General features: G+C 43.7%; 1 long non-coding RNA gene across 1 annotated transcript; it reads left to right on the top strand.

Moving 5' to 3' along the window:
* Window positions 1–156: 156 nt before the first annotated feature.
* On the top strand, window positions 157–19,475 carry LOC122461093. The gene is made up of 3 exons (XR_006282819.1): window positions 157–1,593; window positions 4,432–4,435; window positions 19,463–19,475. It is a non-coding gene; the product is annotated as an uncharacterized LOC122461093 (long non-coding RNA).
* Window positions 19,476–20,333: the final 858 nt, after the last annotated feature.

The following is a 20,333-nucleotide window of genomic DNA, read 5'->3' on the forward strand; positions in this document are numbered from 1 at the left end:
CCTTAGAGACTAACAAATTTATTAGCGCATAAGCTTTCGTGAGCTACAGCTCACTTCATCGGATGCATTTGATGGAAAAATATCCGATGAAGTGAGCTGTAGCTCACGAAAGCTTATGCTCTAATAAATTTGTTAGTCTCTAAGGTGCCACAAGTACTCCTTTTCTTTTTGCGAATACAGACTAACACGGCTGCTTCTCTGAAACCTTCATTTTAATGTATAACATACTGAATTTATTTGGGCACATAACCTCAACGCTAAATTGGTTATTTCAGAAAGATGTACTGTAAATCTTGGACCTGCACATCATTCATGCTTTTATTTTTGGGTGGGAGGGGGATTTTGTATTAAAGAGAACAAAAGATCACATTCTCAGTGTTGCAGTAAAAGCTTTCTTTCAAAAAGAAAATGGGCCACACAGGCCTAATTTTCCAGAGTGGGGCAAAGGGAACATAAGGGGCCTGATTTACACTTATACAGAGTTTGTCATGGAATTGCCCTTTTTGAAAGGTTCTTTCTTCCCATGTGGAGTACGGCATTCCTCCTTTCCCCCCATACTAGAAAATTTTACGTTACAATGGAGTATGTCATGCTGTCTAGAGTGTCTCACAACCACAATCAGGGAAGATTGTCAAAAATAGGGTAGACACCTCAAACTGGTGATGTGGTTGAGAATTAGATTTCACCACGCCAGTGATATGAACTCCTGGATCACTATAACAGTCTTAGCATGGAGTCATAGACAATCCCCTTAGACTCACTAGCCTACCTGGCCACCCAGACAAACTGGACTTAGTGATAAACAGTTATTTACACACAGATCACATCACATTCAAGTTGCTTCCAGCCCCAAGGGACCAGTCACTTACCCCAGACCCTAGATCTTACACCAAAGACAATGCCTGTAGCCAATTCTGTAATAAACTATCTAAAGGTTTATTAACTAGGAAAAAGGAATAAGTTATTTATAGGTTAAAAAAAAAGCAAACATGCACGCACAAATGAGTTACCATCTGAAATCTAAGAATGACAGAATTGTAGTGATCTGTCAATTCCAAGTGTCTTTCAGGGCCGACCCAAGAGACAACCCTTAGGGGTGTCTGGCTCTTCACATGGAAAATTTTCCTGTGGCTTTGTTTTATTTCCTTCATTCTGCTTCCAAGCCCAAAGGAAAAGCTTTCTTGCACATAGCATTCCCCAGGTGTGATAGGGCCATTAAGCAATCCTTTTGTATTGTGTTGATCCTTGATGGCCCACCTGATTTTGATAGCCCTTCTGGATGGATGGGGGAGTGGGATGAGTCTCATGCCTGAGTTCACAAGTTCAGAACGGACATTTTCAAAGTTATAAAGCAGTATGTCCATATTTCCTTAAAGCATGGAATACAGAAATTACAAGTGAGATTAATGCATGCAGCAACTTACAAGCATTCCACAGAGTCTAAAGACTAAATACATTTTTAAAGACTAATACCTATTTTGAGCAAAACTAACATATAGGTGACCTGGTCTGGTCTCTAGCTATAAGACTGTCAGCTCTTAGCTAATGCCTGCAGCCTGGGAAAGAGCTGGCATCTAGCTGGCCAGTGTCAGAGTATGTCTTTCTTTCGGCAGCAGAGTTTCTTTCTTTATATAATGCAGAATGGTATCCAGCAACTCAGCAGAGGAAACATCTCCTAACACACAATGTGTTATTCTGTCCTTGGCCAGTGCCTCATTGCTGTGTAGTTGTGGCCGTATTTTTGAGTTGTGTTACAGAGAACCTATCTGAATGTACACTAACAACCACTATGCTTTGTCTCAAAGATGCAATGTAAAATAAGCTGTACAGTTTCTGTATGTTACACACATGCATTTAATAAACTGCAGTGCATTGGTTAGTCACTGTTGTATCAACCAGGCAAGGTACTAACAAGCTTCAACAGGACTTTATTTTCAAAGTGGAAAACTCTTCACCAAGCTGCTGCTGCACCCTCTCTCCCAGCCTCTCAACTCCTCCCCCTCCTGTTTCCTGTCCTTTCAGACTCCCAACAGCCAGTGTACATAATCATAGAATAATCATAGAATCATAATCATAATCAGCTCCCAATTCTAATAATTACAAGCAACATCTAAACACCACATTCCCTCCTCTCTTAAGAAACTCTCTTAATTGGACACCCTGAACAAGCAGCTTGAAATAGTTCTCTTGTAACTGCAGTGACAGCGCTTGTAATAAGCACAACCACTACATCCTCATCCTCTGGTGGACCATCTGGTGAAGGCAAAGGTAGGCGAGAAAGGCAATCAGTGACCACATTTTGTTTTCCAGGCTTATATTCCAGTTCATAATTGAAAGAGAGTAGTCTTGCAGACCATCAAGCAATACAGTATCCTGCTCTTCCCAGTCCTTTTGTGGTGAGCAACGTCGTCAAAGGGCTGTGGTCTGTGCGCAACTTGAACGTGTGGCCCCACAGGCAAGTTCTCCATTTTTCAGTAGCCCAGACACAAGCAAGTGCTTCTTTTTCAACTGTAGAATATTTTCTCTCAGCATTACTTAGCGTCCTTGAAGCAAATGCAAGTCCTCTCTGTGTTGTCTTCCTGCAGTTGTGTGAGAACAGCCCCAAGTCCATAATCAGAAGCATCAGTAGTTACAAGTGTGGGCAATGCAGGACTGAATAGTGCAAGTACTGGACTACATACAATCAAGTCTTTCACCATTTCAAAACTAGCTTGTACATCCGTTGTCCACACTAAGGTTGGACTTCTCCGTAGTAATTCCCGTAATGGTTCAATGACAGAAGCATAATTGGGAATGAATTTTGCATACCAGGAGGTAAGACCCAAGAAGGAGCGTAAGGTTTGCAAATCTGTTGGAGGAGGAGCATTTGAAATTGCCAGGATATGGTCTGGATCAGGTTTTAGTCCAGCCTGTGAAATTGTATGCCCCAGAAAGGAGAGTTCAGTTTGTTTTCATTTGCATTTGGACCTATTGAGCTTGAGACCTGCTTCGCTGATGCAGTTTAGTACAGACTGCAGGTTATTGTCATGCTCCTCAGAAGTATTTCCAAACATGATAATATCACCCAGATAGCACTGAACTCCAAGTTGATTCTTCAGAATCAATGACATCATTTTTTGAAAGGCACTTGAGGCAGATGCGAGACCGTATGGAACAACATTTAAAACAAAATAGTCCGTCGTGTAATAAATGCTGTGAGGTCTCTGCTATCTTCATGCAACATAACCTGGTGGTATGCGCTCTGCAAATCAAGAGTAGAAAACATCTTTGCTCCACGGAGTTCTGCAAATACTTCTATGTGAGGAAGAGGATGGCTGTCAATCACAATAGATTTATTTGGCTCCCTTATGTCCACACAAGGGCGAATGCCTCCACCCTTCTTCTGCGTCATTACTATGGGTGAAACCCATTCCGAGGAGTCGATCTCTTCAATAATGTCCTTTTGAACAAGTTTTCTAAGTTCCTCTGAAACAGCTTCCCTGACTGAAAATGGTAAGCGCCGTAACTTCTGTTGTACAGGCATCAGATTATTCCGCATTTTAAATTTATGCAGAAACCCATAAGCACAGCCAAGTTTCTCCTCAACCTGGTGTTGGGTCCCAGCTGAAACTGGTGTGTGTACCGCAAGAATGCTTTGCTGAGGAAGATCAATTCGTCCATTAACTACCCTGAGATTTAAAAAAATCTAAATAAATAAATAAATCTCTGCCAAGGATAGGAGTGCCTTTGTGAACAATGTCGAACTCTGCAGTTACACAGCAATCACCAAAAGTAACTATTACTGGCAGGCAGCCATGTACTGGAATATGGTTTTTAAAATAGCACACCAAGTGAAGTTTGGGTTAAGTAAGAGGCACATCTTTAAAGTAATGCAGCTAGATGGAATCAGGTAGTATAGATACTGCTGAGCCAGTGTCCAACATTAGCTGAATAGAGTGTGGTTTGCCTGAGGATATGGCAGAAACGTTTACAGTGCATTTTATCTGTTCTGGAATATGTGTAGTAGTGATTTTGTCCACTCTCAGCACAGTAACATCTGGTATTGTAACTGCATCCACCTGTTGATTGAACTGGCTACTGCGACATCTTTTAGCAAAATGTCCAATCTTTTTGCAATGATTGCACTGAGCTACTTTTACCGGATATCCTGTGTAGCTTGCAAGCTGTTGTGGGGATACACAGCGAAAGCATGCTTTTTACTGTATTTTGAATTTGCTGATTCAGTGGTTTTTCATTCGTTTTCCTCTTGCAGTTGTGTGTCTGCAGTGGTAGTGAACTTTTCTGCAAAGGAGTCACAGCCTGGACTGTGCCTCCTGTATCCATGCTCATTATTTTCGCTTCAGCTGTAGCTGACTCAATCTGGGTAGCAATGGTTATTGCTTTTTCTAGTGTAAGTTATGGTTCTAGAAGTAAGTGTTCTCTTACATGAAGCATGGTGGTTTTCTCAATGAGCTGGTCTCTAATCATCTCATCTGCCATGTTCCCAAAGTCACAAATTACAATCAGACTCCTCAGGGAAGCACTATACTCCATTATAGTTTTCCCTGGTTTCTGCTCACGCTGGTGAAATCTGTAGCGATTAGCTACTACATTCACTTTTGGCACAAAACAATTCTTCAATGCAGTGAGTGCAGTCTCATATTTATCATCTGCAAAGGGAAAAGTGTGAAATATATGCTGCCCTTCTACTCCAAGGCAGTGAATTAGTAGAGCAAGCTTTCTTACTTCAGAAATCTCTGTAGCACTGATTGCAAGCAGATAAGTCTCAAACATATGGATCCAAGTAGTAAAAGCAATTGGAGGCTCACATGGGCTTTGCAGAAAGGGTGCAGGTAGGTTTAGAGGCAGAAGATCCATCCTCGTTGCCAAAATGTTGTATCAACCAGGAAGATACTAACAAGCTTCACCAGGACATTATTTTCAAAGTGGAAACCTCTTTACCAAGCTGCTGCTGCACCCTCCCTCCCAGCCTCTCAATTCCTCTTCCCCTCCTTCCTGTTTCCTGTCCTTTCAGACTCCTAACAGCCCCTGCTCCCAATTCTAATAATTACAAGCAACATCTAAACACCACAGTCACTGGGAAAGAGTGCTGGTGGGATTAAGATGGTTTCCTGCAGCTTTCAAAGTAAATACTCACGTGATGACCTTTGACAAGGTCTTCACAGTCCAAGCTAGCAGTTTGGCTGTTGTGACTAATACAGACTTTACACCATCTCTTCATAACAGTTTTGAAAGCTGTGTGGAGATAACAGCTGGCTCATGCAATTTCAGTATAACTGTTTCAAAGTGCCTCCCCACCTCTGAGATGGAAGCAAAAGTACCCACATCTTAATTTGTCAGGGAAGTTCATCAGTGCTCATGAAACTGAGGGTCAAAAAGCACTGGCTGGAGCCCCTTAGAGTTCAGGGAGCTAGTGCTTTGCAAGCTGCTATCATGCAGCTATACCAGTGATCATCAGTCCTGATCTGCAATACCTCTTCTATTCAGTTCCTGAGCTTCTCTTGGACCATACTTTCTACAAGCAAAATTCATGATTTCAAGGAGAACCATGTATGGGTAAGGAGTTCAGGATTTGGTTGTCGCTATATGGAAAACAGTGAAAAGCCGAGTAAATCTCCCCTCAGTACCTACATATAAGTGCTCCTGTACTTCCATTTGCTTTGTGGGAAGAAAAATAATAGCATTCTACAGGTTAAAGAGAGAGAGAAGAGGACTTAAACCTATCTCAAAGTTTACTGTCAAAATAGAAACAGGGCCAAAATGCTGGTGTAAAGAGAACATAAAAAGCGTTAAAAGGATTGTAACTGCAATGAATCCAATACGCACAGAGATGTCTCGAGATTTGGCTGAACCAAGCAAAATGGAAATCCCTGTTCCCTTCCAGCCTGAAGTCACTGTCACAATAAGCAATCACCACACAATTGGCAGTCTTTATTCTCAAAAAGAAAAGGAGTACTTGTGGCACCTTAGAGACTAACAAATTTATTAGAGCATAAGCTTTCGTGAGCTACAGCTCACTTCATCGGATGCATTTGGTGGAAAAAACAGAGGAGAGATTTATATACACACACACACACACACAGAGAACATGAAACAATGGGTTTATCATACAAACTGTAAGGAGAGTGATCACTTAAGATAAGCCATCACCAGCAGCAGGGGGGGAAAGGAGGGAAACCTTTCATGGTGACAAGCAAGGTAGGCTAATTCCAGCAGTTAACAAGAATATCAGAGGAACAGTGGGGCGTGAGGTGGGGGGGAGAAATACCATGGGGAAATAGTTTTACTTTATGTAATGACTCATCCATTCCCAGTCTCTATTCAAGCCTAAGTTAATTGTATCCAGTTTGCAAATTAATTCCAATTCAGCAGTCTCTCGTTGGAGTCTGTTTTTGAAGCTTTTTTGTTGAAGTATGGCCACTCTTAGGTCTGTGATCGAGTGACCAGAGAGATTGAAGTGTTCTCCAACTGGTTTTTGAATGTTATAATTCTTGACGTCTGATTTGTGTCCATTCATTCTTTTACGTAGAGACTGTCCATTTTGGCCAATGTACATGGCAGAGGGGCATTGCTGGCACATGATGGCATATATCACATTGGTAGATGCGCAGGTGAACGAGCCTCTGATAGTGTGGCTGATGTGATTAGGCCCTATGATGGTATCCCCTGAATAGATATGTGGACAGAGTTGGCAACGGGCTTTGTTGCAAGGATAGGTTCCTGGGTTAGTGGTTCTGTTGTGTGGTGTGTGGTTGCTGGTGAGTATTTGCTTCAGATTGGGGGGCTGTCTGTAAGCAAGGACTGGCCTGTCTCCCAAGATCTGTGAGAGTGATGGGTCGTCCTTCAGGATAGGTTGTAGATCCTTGATGATGCGTTGGAGAGGTTTTAGTTGGGGGCTGAAGGTGATGGCTAGTGGCATTCTGTTGTTTTCTTTGTTGGGCCTGTCCTGTAGTAGGTGACTTCTGGGTATTCTTCTGGCTCTGTCAATCTGTTTCTTCACTTCAGCAGGTGGGTATTGTAGTTGTAGGAATGCATGATAGAGATCTTGTAGGTGTTGGTCTCTGTCTGAGGGGTTGGAGCAAATGCGGTTATATCGTAGCGCTTGGCTGTAGACAATGGATCGAGTGGTATGAGCTGGATGAAAGCTAGAGGCATGTAGGTAGGAATAGCGGTCAGTAGGTTTCCGATATAGGGTGGTGTTTATGTGACCATCGCTTATTAGCACCGTAGTGTCCAGGAAGTGGATCTCTTGTGTGGACTGGTCCAGGCTGAGGTTGATGGTGGGATGGAAATTGTTGAAATCATGGTGGAATTCCTCAAGAGCTTCTTTTCCATGGGTCCAGATGATGAAGATGTCATCAATGTAGCGCAAGCAGAGTAGGGGCATTAGGGGACGAGAGCTGAGGAAGCGTTGTTCTAAGTCAACCATAAAAATGTTGGCATACTGTGGGGCCATGCGGGTACCCATTGCAGTGCCGCTGATTTGAAGGTATACATTGTCACCAAATGTGAAATAGTTATGGGTGAGGACAAAGTCACAAAGTTCAGCCACCAGGTTAGCCGTGACAGTATCGGGGATACTGTTCCTGACGGCTTGTAGTCCATCTTTGTGTGGAATGTTGGTGTAGAGGGCTTCTACATCCATAGTGGCTAGGATGGTGTTTTTAGGAAGATCACCAATGGACTGTAGTTTCCTCAGGAAGTCAGTGGTGTCTCGAAGATAGCTGGGAGTGCTGGTAACGAAGGGCCTGAGGAGGGAGTCTACACAGCCAGACAATCCTGCTGTCAGGGTGCCAATGCCTGAGATGATGGGGCGTCCAGGATTTCCAGGTTTATGGATCTTGGGTAGCAGATAGAATACCCCAGGTCAGGGTTCTAGGGGTGTGTCTGTGCGGATTTGTTCTTGTGCTTTTTCAGGGAGTTTCTTGAGCAAATGCTGTAGTTTCTTTTGGTAACTCTCAGTGGGATCAGAGGGTAATGGCTTGTAGAAAGTGGTGTTGGAGAGCTGCCTAGTAGCCTCTTGTTCATACTCTGACCTATTCATGATGACGACAGCACCTCCTTTGTCAGCCTTTTTGATTATGATGTCAGAATTGTTTCTGAGGCTGTGGATGGCACTGTGTTCTGCATGGCTGAGGTTATGGGGTAAGCGATGCTGCTTTTCCACAATTTCAGCTCGTGCTCGTTGGCGGAAACACTCTATGTAGAAATCCAGGCTGCTGTTTCGACCTTCAGGAGGAGTCCACCCATGGTACCCGCATGGCCCCACAGTATGCCAACATTTTTATGGCTGACTTAGAACAACGCTTCCTCAGCTCTCGTCCCCTAATGCCCCTACTCTGCTTGCGCTACATTGATGACATCTTCATCATCTGGACCCATGGAAAAGAAGCTCTTGAGGAATTCCACCATGATTTCAACAATTTCCATCCCACCATCAACCTCAGCCTGGACCAGTCCACACAAGAGATCCACTTCCTGGACACTACGGTGCTAATAAGCGATGGTCACATAAACACCACCCTATATCGGAAACCTACTGACCGCTATTCCTACCTACATGCCTCTAGCTTTCATCCAGATCATACCACTCGATCCATTGTCTACAGCCAAGCGCTACGATATAACCGCATTTGCTCCAACCCCTCAGACAGAGACAAACACCTACAAGATCTCTATCATGCATTCCTACAACTACAATACCCACCTGCTGAAGTGAAGAAACAGATTGACGGAGCCAGAAGAATACCCAGAAGTCACCTACTACAGGACAGGCCCAACAAAGAAAACAACAGAACGCCACTAGACATCACCTTCAGCCCCCAACTAAAACCTCTCCAACGCATCATCAAGGATCTACAACCTATCCTGAAGGACGACCCATCACTCTCACAGATCTTGGGAGACAGGCCAGTCCTTGCTTACAGACAGCCCCCCAATCTGAAGCAAATACTCACCAGCAACCACACACCACACAACAGAACCACTAACCCAGGAACCTATCCTTTCAACAAAGCCCGTTGCCAATTCTGTCCACATATCTATTCAGGGGATACCATCATAGGGCCTAATCACATCAGCCACACTATCAGAGGCTCGTTCACCTGCGCATCTACCAATGTGATATATGCCATCATGTGCCAGCAATGCCCCTCTGCCATGTACATTGGCCAAAATGGACAGTCTCTACGTAAAAGAATGAATGGACACAAATCAGACGTCAAGAATTATAACATTCAAAAACCAGTTGGAGAACACTTCAATTTCTCTGGTCACTCGATCACAGACCTAAGAGTGGCTATACTTCAACAAAAAAGCTTCAAAAACAGACTCCAACGAGAGACTGCTGAATTGGAATTAATTTGCAGACTGGATACAATTAACTTAGGCTTGAATAGAGACTAGGAATGGTTGAGTCATTACACAAAGTAAAACTATTTCCCCATGGTATTTCTCCCCCCCCTCACCCCCCACTGTTCCTCTGATATTCTTGTTAACTGCTGGAATTAGCCTACCTTGCTTGTCACCATGAAAGGTTTCCCTCCTTTCCCCTCCCTGCTGCTGGTGATGGCTTATCTTAAGTGATCGCTCTCCTTACAGTGTGTATGATAAACCCATTGTTTCATGTTCTCTGTGTGTGTGTGTGTATATAAATCTCTCCTCTGTTTTTTCCACTAAATGCATCCGATGAAGTGAGCTGTAGCTCACGAAAGCTTATGCTCTAATAAATTTGTTAGTCTCTAAGGTGCCACAAGTACTCCTTTTCTTTTTGCGAATACAGACTAACACAGCTTGTACTCTGAAACCAGTCTTTATTCTGTTTCTGAAGCCAGCAGCACAACTGTACAAACAGCAGGAGGGAAATGAGAATAGCACACACAGCAACAAATTAAACAAGAAGAGTTGTCTGGGGTTGGCTACAGACCTTTTGTAATAAAATGGAGGGCTGGTGAGCTACTGTTATGACTGCCATGGTGTGAACACCTAGGGCCAGACCCTCAAACATATTTAGGCACCTAACTCCCCTTGAACCAGTACCTTTGAAATAAATACCTTTAAAGATTTGAGCCCTATGTGTACCGGTACTTACTTTAGCCTTTATGCCTAAAATAGAGCAGCATTCTGCAACACTCTAGGAGGCAGGCTATGGATTGCAGAGTTAGTATAGACCTCCCATCCTGCAAACACATGTACATACTTTATATTTAAAGCACGTAAGTAATCAAATAGACGACAAAGAACTTGCTTAATGCAAAAAGCATCTATCCTCAAAAGAATTTCTTCCTTTCCCCTTTATAATAAACAAGAAATAACTTATTTACAAAGTGGAATGACTTTGATAACACTGGAGGCTAGGTGCCCTGCTCAGAATTCAATGATTACATATATAGCAGGGCAAGAGTGGAAGAAACATCATTTCTAAGGAAGGTTATATACATCCGCACATCAAGTACATCGGTATTATACAAAGAAAGAAAGTCAATTCTGTGTTAAAGCCAATGTCACATAGACACTTAACAAAATCATAGTTTTATATTAGTCTAATATTTCAATTATTGTCCAAATCAATATCCACAATATTACACAATCAATATCCACTGATAGATCTTCCATATAGGAGATACTTCTATCAGTTGTTACACTAAATGAAATGGCAGTGGTACTGAACAATAAGAAATGAACAGAGATGAATCTTTCTGGAACTAATTTGTAAATAATGGCCCTAATACTCAGCTCCAGCTGAGAAGCGTGAGGCAAGTTGGGTTTCAGTCATCTGTGCGCTGCCCCCATCCTGTGGCTAGTGTGCTGCAGTGATCACTGAGATATTCCAGCCATGTCCCCTTTCCCTTAATCACTCCCCGACTCCACTAGCCACAAGGGAGGAGTGGCATAGGAGCCAGCATGGCATGAGGATACCATCCAAGGATCTCCCTGCAGCGGAGTTACCCTCCAGTTGTCATGAAAGTGCCATAGTGTTCCCACAAATCAGATATGTTCTATCTTTTCCTAGTGCAGGGGAGCATCTTGTCTCATATCCATCAAGGACCAGTCCAAACGTTTAGTATTGAATTGAGCAACATGAAAATGTGTGCACTGTACCTGCTATTTTGTTCTAGATGGTGCCACTCTAGCCATGGGATTTTCATTTCCGGAGCCACACTCCCTCTGGGAGACTGGGGAATAAAAGAGCAATGGTTAAGAGGCAAAGAGGAAAAATCCCACCTGATTACATCCTTGTCATTGGAAGAGGAAAAAGGTCTGTCTTATGGTGCCAGTCTGGTTAAGGGAGAACCCATTCTGGACCGAGAGCAAAGGTATTTATCCTTTTATATTATAACAAGTATGTCTGAGAAATATTCCTATAAGTGCAGCCCGGGGTAGACCTGGTACAGTAAGGTTCTACCAGTCCATTTTACTTGTCAGTCCCTTTAAACTATAGCCTAAGCACATACAAAGTCTAATTGCAGGGTGAAGGCTAAAAATGTTCTCTGAATCCTTTCATTTCATGCTAAAGATTATGCTTCTTCACACTTTCTGAACCTCTGGGATCTGACCAATTGTCTGGAAATAGTATCACAGTTTTTCTTGTAAAAGCTTTAGCAGCAATACTTTGAGAAAGTATCTTGTGCACTTTGCATTTTTACAAGCAATTCCTATAATTCTCAAACTAATGGAGGGAAAAATATTAGGCAAGTATTTCAGTGTTTTTAAAGAAGCTTGGGTAGTTTGAGAGTTGTTACTTTTTTTCAAACTGGTTCCCCATCCCTTACTATTATATGGGTTCACCATTACTGTTATAAAAATGTGTGTATTATAGACCTGCCTTTGGAGGAACTAAGGGCCAAATTTTTAAAGCTATTTAGTCACCTAGTGGGGTTTTCAAAAGTACCTAAAACCAATTGAAATCAATGGGATTTAGTTACCTACATGCTTTTGAAAATTCTACTTCGCACCTAAATACCTTTAAAAATCCAGCTCTAAGACTCTTCCAGCGAGGCACTTATAAAAGGGTGGCCTGCCCCTTTAAGGGCCAGAGTCCTGGGGACTGCCAGCCAGTTTACTAATCAGATGCAACTGAGAAGTGGACAGGTGTTCCTTAAAAAATGCTGCAGGAGTGGACTCAATGGACATGGGAGCTGCCAGGAGGAGGGTGTCTTCTGTTGCTCTCCTTGAAGAGAGAGGGCTGCTGAAGAGAAGAAAAAGGCCAGACCACAGCCAGAAGCTGGGGGAGCAGGATCTAGCTCAAGAAGAGGCAAACAAGGGGAAGGACTCGAGGGAAGAGGCCCTGAGGGTCAGTGACTTGGGGAAGCTGGGCCTCTGATGACTCAGCATTCTATGAAAAGAGCGGAAAAAACTCTGTGGAACATGGGATGGGTAGGTGGGGGTGAAACGTCTGTAGAGAATTGAGCTCAAGAATGGTAGAACTTATGTTCTGTTAATTTGGCTAGTGGAACTGACGACGAGCCCAGGTGGGGTGGAAGATCTTACTGCTCATTGCTTTTGATTTGTGGGATATATCATTTGGTTTGGACTTTGGTTACCTCAGAAAGGGAATGGAATTGAATGTGACCTGGCTGGAGGGCCAAGTCCCCACACTAGACCACCAGAGCATGAAGGAGGAGATGGGGTGAAGTTGCAGCAGTGCTAGGCCCTGTCATGAGGGGGTGTCTCTGGAATGGTGAGTCTTGCAATAGCACTGCTGTTCTTGAATGTTTCCTTGACATTTTAAAATACAAGAACAGGGTGAGGAAAACACTTCTCAGACCCACCTGCTGGCCCAGTGAGCATTTGAAGGCTTCTGACAACAAGTTCTTATACCCTGAGTCTGACAGCTGATATCTTTATCAGATACAACACCCTGCACTGAAAATGCTGCAGCATGAGTTTCAACATCCGACAATGCCACCCTATTAAGGTAGAGGGGTGTGTGTTTGGTCAGAAGGTAACTTACTTCCACTACAGAACTTGGAATGGACAAATGCAAACTGTACAGGTGGCTGGGTAAGGAGAGATGAATATCTGCAATGTGGTTATGGCATAAGTTGAGAATCTCAAGAAAATGAACTATTGGCTCAGTGAGGATGGTTCTACTCACTGCAGTGTGGTTACTGAGAACAGTTTTAGCAAAGATGAGTTTTCTGTCCTAGCAGAGAGAAGCATCTTTCAGCATTCCTAGTGCAGAGATTGATTCACTACAGTTATACTGACTGTCAGCCCATTTCTGTCTTCTAGGTGGAGAATTATACTAAGTGAATGTGTCAAAATTTGAGATTGCATTGTCTTTGTAGGATCAAGGAACCCCTCTACCAAAAACCTTGATGTTTAGCAGACTAATATAATCCTACATTGTGTGACATGAACTCCGCTTTTCCTCCTCTTTCAGGCTCCTCATAGAGATATATAAACAGGCTGTGTCTGGGTCCAGGCCATCTTTAAAATAAGTAGCAATGACCAGTGCACAAAGGTGGAAGTGGAGGAGATGTAAAAGATCATACAGGATCATATTTCCTCCTGGGGACCCACATGTTCTGCTACAGTTCAAGAAAAGCCAAGTGACTTTCAAACTCTCTCAGATCATCTGTTTTCCCAGTTTCCAGCAGGTCATCTTCATTGAAACACAGGAGAGACGCTTCCATCTGGGTTTTTATTCCTATCCTTTTCTAAATATTGTTTCAGAGGAGGCTGTTGTACCATGGCTGGTTATAGTTCTATGGGTATCTATATACCACCCAATGATAATACTATGGGAAATGGGCTTCATACAAAGAAATCCATTTACAATAGAAAGAAAAAGCCAACTGGCGCTGATGTCTCATCATAGCAAAGACTCTGAAACTTCCTTCTTTTTAAAGCTATTACTAAGTTCCTGTTTGTTGGTTTTTAGCTTTCCAGCAGTCACCAGATGAGAGAGCTAAACACCACAATGGATGGTACCAATGGCCATGACATTTCAAATTCCACCACAGGATCCTGGCAGGTCTACAATCCTTCGTATTTCACCCACAAAGGGAGAGAGTCATAATATTGACACAGAAGTCAGACAACAGTAAAATACACTGCACTTCTGAGCCAATACAATTCTCCTTCCCTGCAAACTCTATATTATACAGGCACAAAGAAAAAGATGCTATTGGGGATAAAAATCTATCTAAATTCTCTCAGATCAAAACCAACACTACTGGACTGCATCAGGATTCCTTAAGCCAAACTGGGGTCTTCTCCTTCAGGTATCAGAGAAGCCTGGTAAAAGATCTAAAAGCAGTCAGTCATTGCAGAGGGCTGCACTTCGAATGCCATGGTTTATAACAAATGGGACATTGTACAGCATTTATAAGTAATTATTAGATTATATGGGATTCAAAGTTTAAAGTTCTTCCAGTTGTTTTTGTATATAGATAAACAAAGGGGATGGGACCACATGCAATTAACATCATTGGAATGGCCTGGCTGAAACCTAGTGCTTTGTACCAAAAACAAGATCTGAAACTTAAACAGTAAAAAGTTATTAGTTTTTGTCTCTGGAACTACAAAGTGCCATGACACTGTGCTTTCATCTCAGAAATGTTCCTGATGTATCATTTAAGTAACAAATTATTGCTAAAGGATTAGTCCCATATGAAGCAATGTGCAGAATTCTGGGGCTTTAGGGACTTACTGCATTGGTTCTTCTGACAGGATTTGTGAAAATGATGCTCCCAGGCTTGATTTATGAGATGCTGGCACTATGAATGCAGAGCAGCAACTAACTGTTGCTTCCCAGCAAGTCCCCTATAGGAGGGAGGGACTTATGGTTCTGTATGATTTAAAGAAACAGGACTCTCCTTCAATATGCAGAGGAGAATTTTAAAAACAGACACAGGCATTGAGTGACGGGCCTGCCAAGAAATTTCCCAATAAGCCTATGGGACAGTCCAGTCCTGGATTATTGGTGCACTGTGACTTTGTTCACCCTCACCCAGTCAGCTGTCAGTTCATTGCTTTATGGAGTGTTGTAGCCATCCCACATCCAGGACTGCACTCAGGACTCATTTTGAGGCGGCTCTGGAACAATTTTGAAATTTAAAACAACCCTCCCACACACATTTCCTGTTTTTTAGAGTTGTTAACTAGTATCAAGTCTGAAAAGTCCCTAACATTTGCCTCCTTTGGAAATATTTTGCTAATTGACTGTTTCCTTGTCTCCTTCCCTCTACTCAACACAATTCTCTAATACCACAAACTTCGCCTCTGGGTAACCTTTGAAACTGGCTTCTGCAAGGACTGAGATAGGAAATTGTTCAAGCAATTAACATTTTTAGAAAACTCTGCATGACTCTGACTCCGCAAAGCCAATAGGGAAAGAGAGTGGATTGAGGCTGTCTCACACTATAGCATTACCAGCCTAAAGATCAAAGATTATGATGAGTCAGACCACACAAAAATAATGTCTTTTTTAAAAGATTATGATATGTTTCTATGATCTGTCTTGATTTTGTATCCCCCATGCCTATCCCCAGTGTGTTTGTGAGTGAGAGAGACAATTACTGTTGCATACACTCACAAATTTATTATTCTGGAGAACAGATGGTTTTAACTTGGAATTTTTTGATCTGAGCTGTTCTAGGAGAGGGGTTAAGCAAAACTGTATGATGGAGTATGTTGTGGGAGAAAAACTGAAAAGAACATATGTAATGGGGTTCACAGACATGAGGCTTTTCCTCTGGCAGTAAGAAGAATGGTTACCGAACACTTCTGCAATGTTTGTTATGTTTAATCAGGTTGAATAAAAGCTTAATGTTTTTTCAAACCCAGAAGTTGAACGTGTTGTCAATCAGTGTGAGCAGAGTTCACTCACTTAACGCAAGCACCACCTGGTCAAGTGTGCATGCCTGCAGTTTTTCCCCCTTAATTTCTCCACTCATGGTGCCTCCTGTCAGCTGCTGACCTCATCAGGCAGGTCTTTGGTGACTCAGATCTCTGGTCAAGTCACACACAGTCCATATGTGAAACAAAACAACCTCCTTCTGGGGTATATTGTCCAACTGGGACTATCTCGCTGTCCTCAGTAATACCCTGCAACCCTCCATGGGCTCAGTCCCTTAACAGTCTAACAGGGCCCATCACAGTACCCTCAGGTGGGGTCTGGCTACCTGGCAAAGGTTCCTGCTGTGGGATGGAATAGCACCCCAAGGCTTCTTCCTGGAGACTCTTTGCCTTCCCTTAAGTCCTCAGTGACCCCAGCTCTTCCACTGAGCCCTCCTCTTGAACTCAATTCACTGACCCCACCTCTCCCTCTGAGTCTGTCTCAGTTTGGCCCCCTTCCAGGGGAAACATAGTTCCAGATACAGCACTTCCTTGGTCCTGTTTATACTTCCTTGCTCAAGGCTTAGCCACTTCCTCAGGGGCTGTTTGGGGTGGGGAGGCCCCACCCCATCCACTACTCTGGGTCCCAACTTATTCCTATAAGTACCATGCATGTGCCACATCCCTTTAACTAACTACATTTCCCTGGGCCACTTCCTCATGACCCTTATCTTCTTTGAGCCCAGCAGCCAGCCAGCCAGCCAGCCAGCCAGCCAGGAGCACCTTCTTCACTCCCCAGTCCCTGCCCGCTACTGAACTTCGAGCCCCGCCACTCCTTTTATATAGTCCTGCTGGGCCCTGATTGGCTGCTTCCCTGCAGCCTCTTTCTGATTGGCTGTGTCTCACACAGCCACTCTAGACAGCTTGGACCGTCTATTGCCTTTTTCCTTTACTGCCCTTTTCTGGGGCGGGGACCATGAGACCTCCAGGAGAGGGACTCTGGGGCTGGTACACCCATCTGACAGTGGGTTTTGAAAAGATCTGCAGGGTCCTTGGAGAGAGAGAGAAAGGTAGGAAAAGCAGCCAGGACCACTCCATATTTACAGGCAAATGGCCCCTGGTGCAGGAGCTCTCACCCCAACATCTGCCCATTCTCTGCCCAGTAATTAATTCTGGCCCCCTACCTGCAAATCAATCCAGTCCCTCAAGTCCCCACATCAGTTGGTCACCAAGCAGTTCTGCTTGTCCCCTTCACACTCCACCAATTCAGCCCACCGGCCTGACCTCTGCTCCTCCTGGAGTTCTGCAACCCTCCCCTCCCGCCCAGAAGCTTGGCGGGGTCACAGCAGGGTCCCCTCTCTCCCTTCCACTCTCTCTACCCATTCCTAGACTTGGGTCTGTGGAGGAGCTGTCTCGTTGCTCACAGGAGCAGAGGTTGAGGAGGGAATGGACGTACTCTGAGCTACTGGACTTCTTCTGTGGCCCCTTTCTACCCCCGCTAAAATTGCTTCAGGCTCAAAAGAAGAGGGGAAAGGGGGGAGATGTCTTCCTATAGCAGCTCTGATTTGTTGCTCTTCCCCAGCAGACCAAAGTGGGGAGGGTAAGCAACCAGCCAGATGGGGATTTCCCCAAAGGGGTGGAGCTTCTTGTGTCATCACAGACTAGGATGCACCCTCAGCTAAAATCCTGTTGCTCCCCTGCCCCTCCAAAAATCACAGTGCGTGCTGATATCACTGTGAGCAGGAGCTTCAGAGCAGGCCGCAGGCTCCTCCCCCAGATCCCTTAGCCAGCTGGCAGGCCCCTCTGCAGCTCAGCTCCACAAGCCCCTTTGCAAGTTTCTACTAGCTCAGAAGTAGATGAGAGGGTTACTCAACTTGTGCAGTAACTGAGGTTCTTCGAGATGCGTGTCCCTATGGGTACTCCACTGTAGGTGGAGCGTACTGGCACTGCTGATCGGAGACTTCTGATAGCAGTGTCTGGTCAGGATGCGCATGCTCAGTAGGCACCTTGTGGCCCCCCGTTAGTTCCTTCTCTACCGCAAAGCTCCAATCTAGAACTCCAGAGTAGAGGGGAGGAGGGTGGGTAGTGAAGAAGGAGGTTTTGGAATTAATTAAAGAATAAAATTGTCAGACACATAGAAGACCATAAATTGTTGTGCAAAAGTCAACATAGTTTCTGTAAAGGGAGATCATGTCTTACTAATCTATTAGAGTTCTTTGAGGGGGTCAACAGACATGTGGACAAGGGGGATACAGTGGACCTAGTGTACTTAGATTTCCAGAAGGCCATTGACAAGGTCCCTCACCAAAGACTCTTCCGTAAATTAAGTTGTCATGGGATAAGAGGGAAGATCCTTTCATGGACTGAGAACTGGTTAAAAGACAGGGAACAAAGGGTAGGAATAAATGGTAAATTTTCAGAATGGAGAGGGGTAACTAGTGATGTTCCCCAAGGGTCAGTCCTAGGACCAATCCTATTCAACTTATTCATAAATGATCTGGAGAAAGGGGTAAACAGTAAGGTGGCAAAGTTTGCAGATGATACTAAACTGCTCAAGATAGTTAAGACCAAAGCTGACTGTGAAGAACTTCAAAAAGATCTCACAAAACTAAGTGATGAGGCAACAAAATGGCAAATGAAATTTAATGTGGATAAATGTAAAGTAATGCATATTGGGAAAAATAACCCTAACTATAAATACAACATGATGGAGGCTAATTTAGCTACAACTAGTTGGGAGAAAGATCTTGGAGTCATCGTGGATAGTTCTCTGAAGACGTCCATGCAGTGTGCAGCGGCAGTCAAAAAAGCAAAGGGGATGTTAGGAATAATTAAAAAAGGGATAGAGAATAAGATGGAGAATATCTTATTGCCCTTATATAAATCCATGGTATGCCCACATCTTGAATGCTGCATACAGATGTGGTCCCCTCATCTCAAAAAAAGATATACTGGCATTAGAAAAGGTTCAGAAAAGGGCAACTAAAATGATCAGGGGTTTTGAATGGGTCCCATATGAGGAGAGATGAAAGAGGCTAGGTATATTCAGCTTGGAAAAGAGGAGACTAAGGGGGGGGATATGATAGAGGTATATAAAATCATGAGTGGTGTGGAGAAAGTGAACAAGGAAAAGTTATTTATGTGTTCCCATAATATAAGAACTAGGGGCCACCAAATGAAATTAATGGGCAGCAGGTTTAAAACAAATAAAAGAAAGTTCTTCACTCAGCGCACAATCAACCTGTGGAACTCCTTGTCTGAGGAGGTTGTAAAGGCTAGGACTATAACAGGGTTTAAAAGAGAACTGGATAAATTCCTGGACATTAAGTCCATTAATTGCTATTAGCCAGGATGGATAAGGAATGGTGTCCCTAGCCTCTGTTTGTCAGAGGGTGGAGATGGATGGTAGGAGAGAGATCATTGATCATTAGCTGTTGGGTTCACTCCCTCTGGGGCACCTGGCATTGGCCACTGTCAGTGGACAGGATACTGGGCTGGATGGACCTTTGGTCTGACCCAGTATGGCCATTTTTATGTTCTTATGTAAGACTCTTGCAGTTCTGAATAATCCAAATGGTAGCACTCTGTATTGGAAGTGGTGTTTGCATACCTTGAAACATAGGAATCATCTGTGTGCTGGGTGTATAGTTATGTGAAAGTATGTGTCTTGTAGGTCGAGGGCTGAAAACCAGTCCCCTTCTTCCACTGCAGGGATTATTGACATCAGTGTGACCATTTTTAATTTGTGGGTGCGAACAAATTTGTTGAGTTTCCTGAGATCTAGGATGGATCTCCATCTCCCGTTTTTCTTTTGTGTTAGAAAATAGTGGGAGTAGAACCCTTTCCCTCTGTGTTCTGTTGGAACCTGTTTGATGGCACCTATTTGGATGAGATGTTTCACTTCTTCTATCAAGAGGTGCTCATGAGAAGGGTCCCTGAAGAGGGACGGGGAAGGGGAGTGGGTAAGAGGAACAGAGGTAAAGGTAATGGTAAATCCAGATCTTATTTCCAGTACCCAACTGTCTGTCATAATGGCTGCCCACACTAGGTAGAATGATCAAAGACAATGGCCAAAAATTTGGGTGTGGGATATAATTTGCACTGGAAGTTGTGGGAGGTTGGTCAAACCCTCGACCAAATCCTCAAAATTGTGGCTTGTTTGATGGTGTTTGTGACATCGAGGTCTGGTTTTCAGGTGGTTGATGTCTTTGTGCCCGGTGGTGAGGTCTACAGTTGTCAAATGGATGTTGCTGTTGTCATTGATTTGGGTTGTCCCAGTTCCTGTTATATGGTTAGAATCTTTGACATCTGTTTGGGGGGGAGGGGTGTTTATTCCTTGTGTACGTAGAGTTGCCTGTGAGTCTTTTAGTGAGTGCAAGATGTCATCAGATTTTGCTGTAAATAATTTTTCTCTATCAAAAGGGAGGTCTTCTACTTTTGGTTCAAGTTCTCTGGATATGCCCAATGCTTATAGCCAGGAGGCTCTCCTCATTACTATGGCTGTAGCTGTTGTACAGGCTGCTGTGTTAGCAGTGTCTAGTGCAGCTTGT

Source organism: Dermochelys coriacea, chromosome 7, assembly GCF_009764565.3.
Source record: "Dermochelys coriacea isolate rDerCor1 chromosome 7, rDerCor1.pri.v4, whole genome shotgun sequence".
Lineage (NCBI taxonomy): Eukaryota > Metazoa > Chordata > Testudines > Dermochelyidae > Dermochelys > Dermochelys coriacea.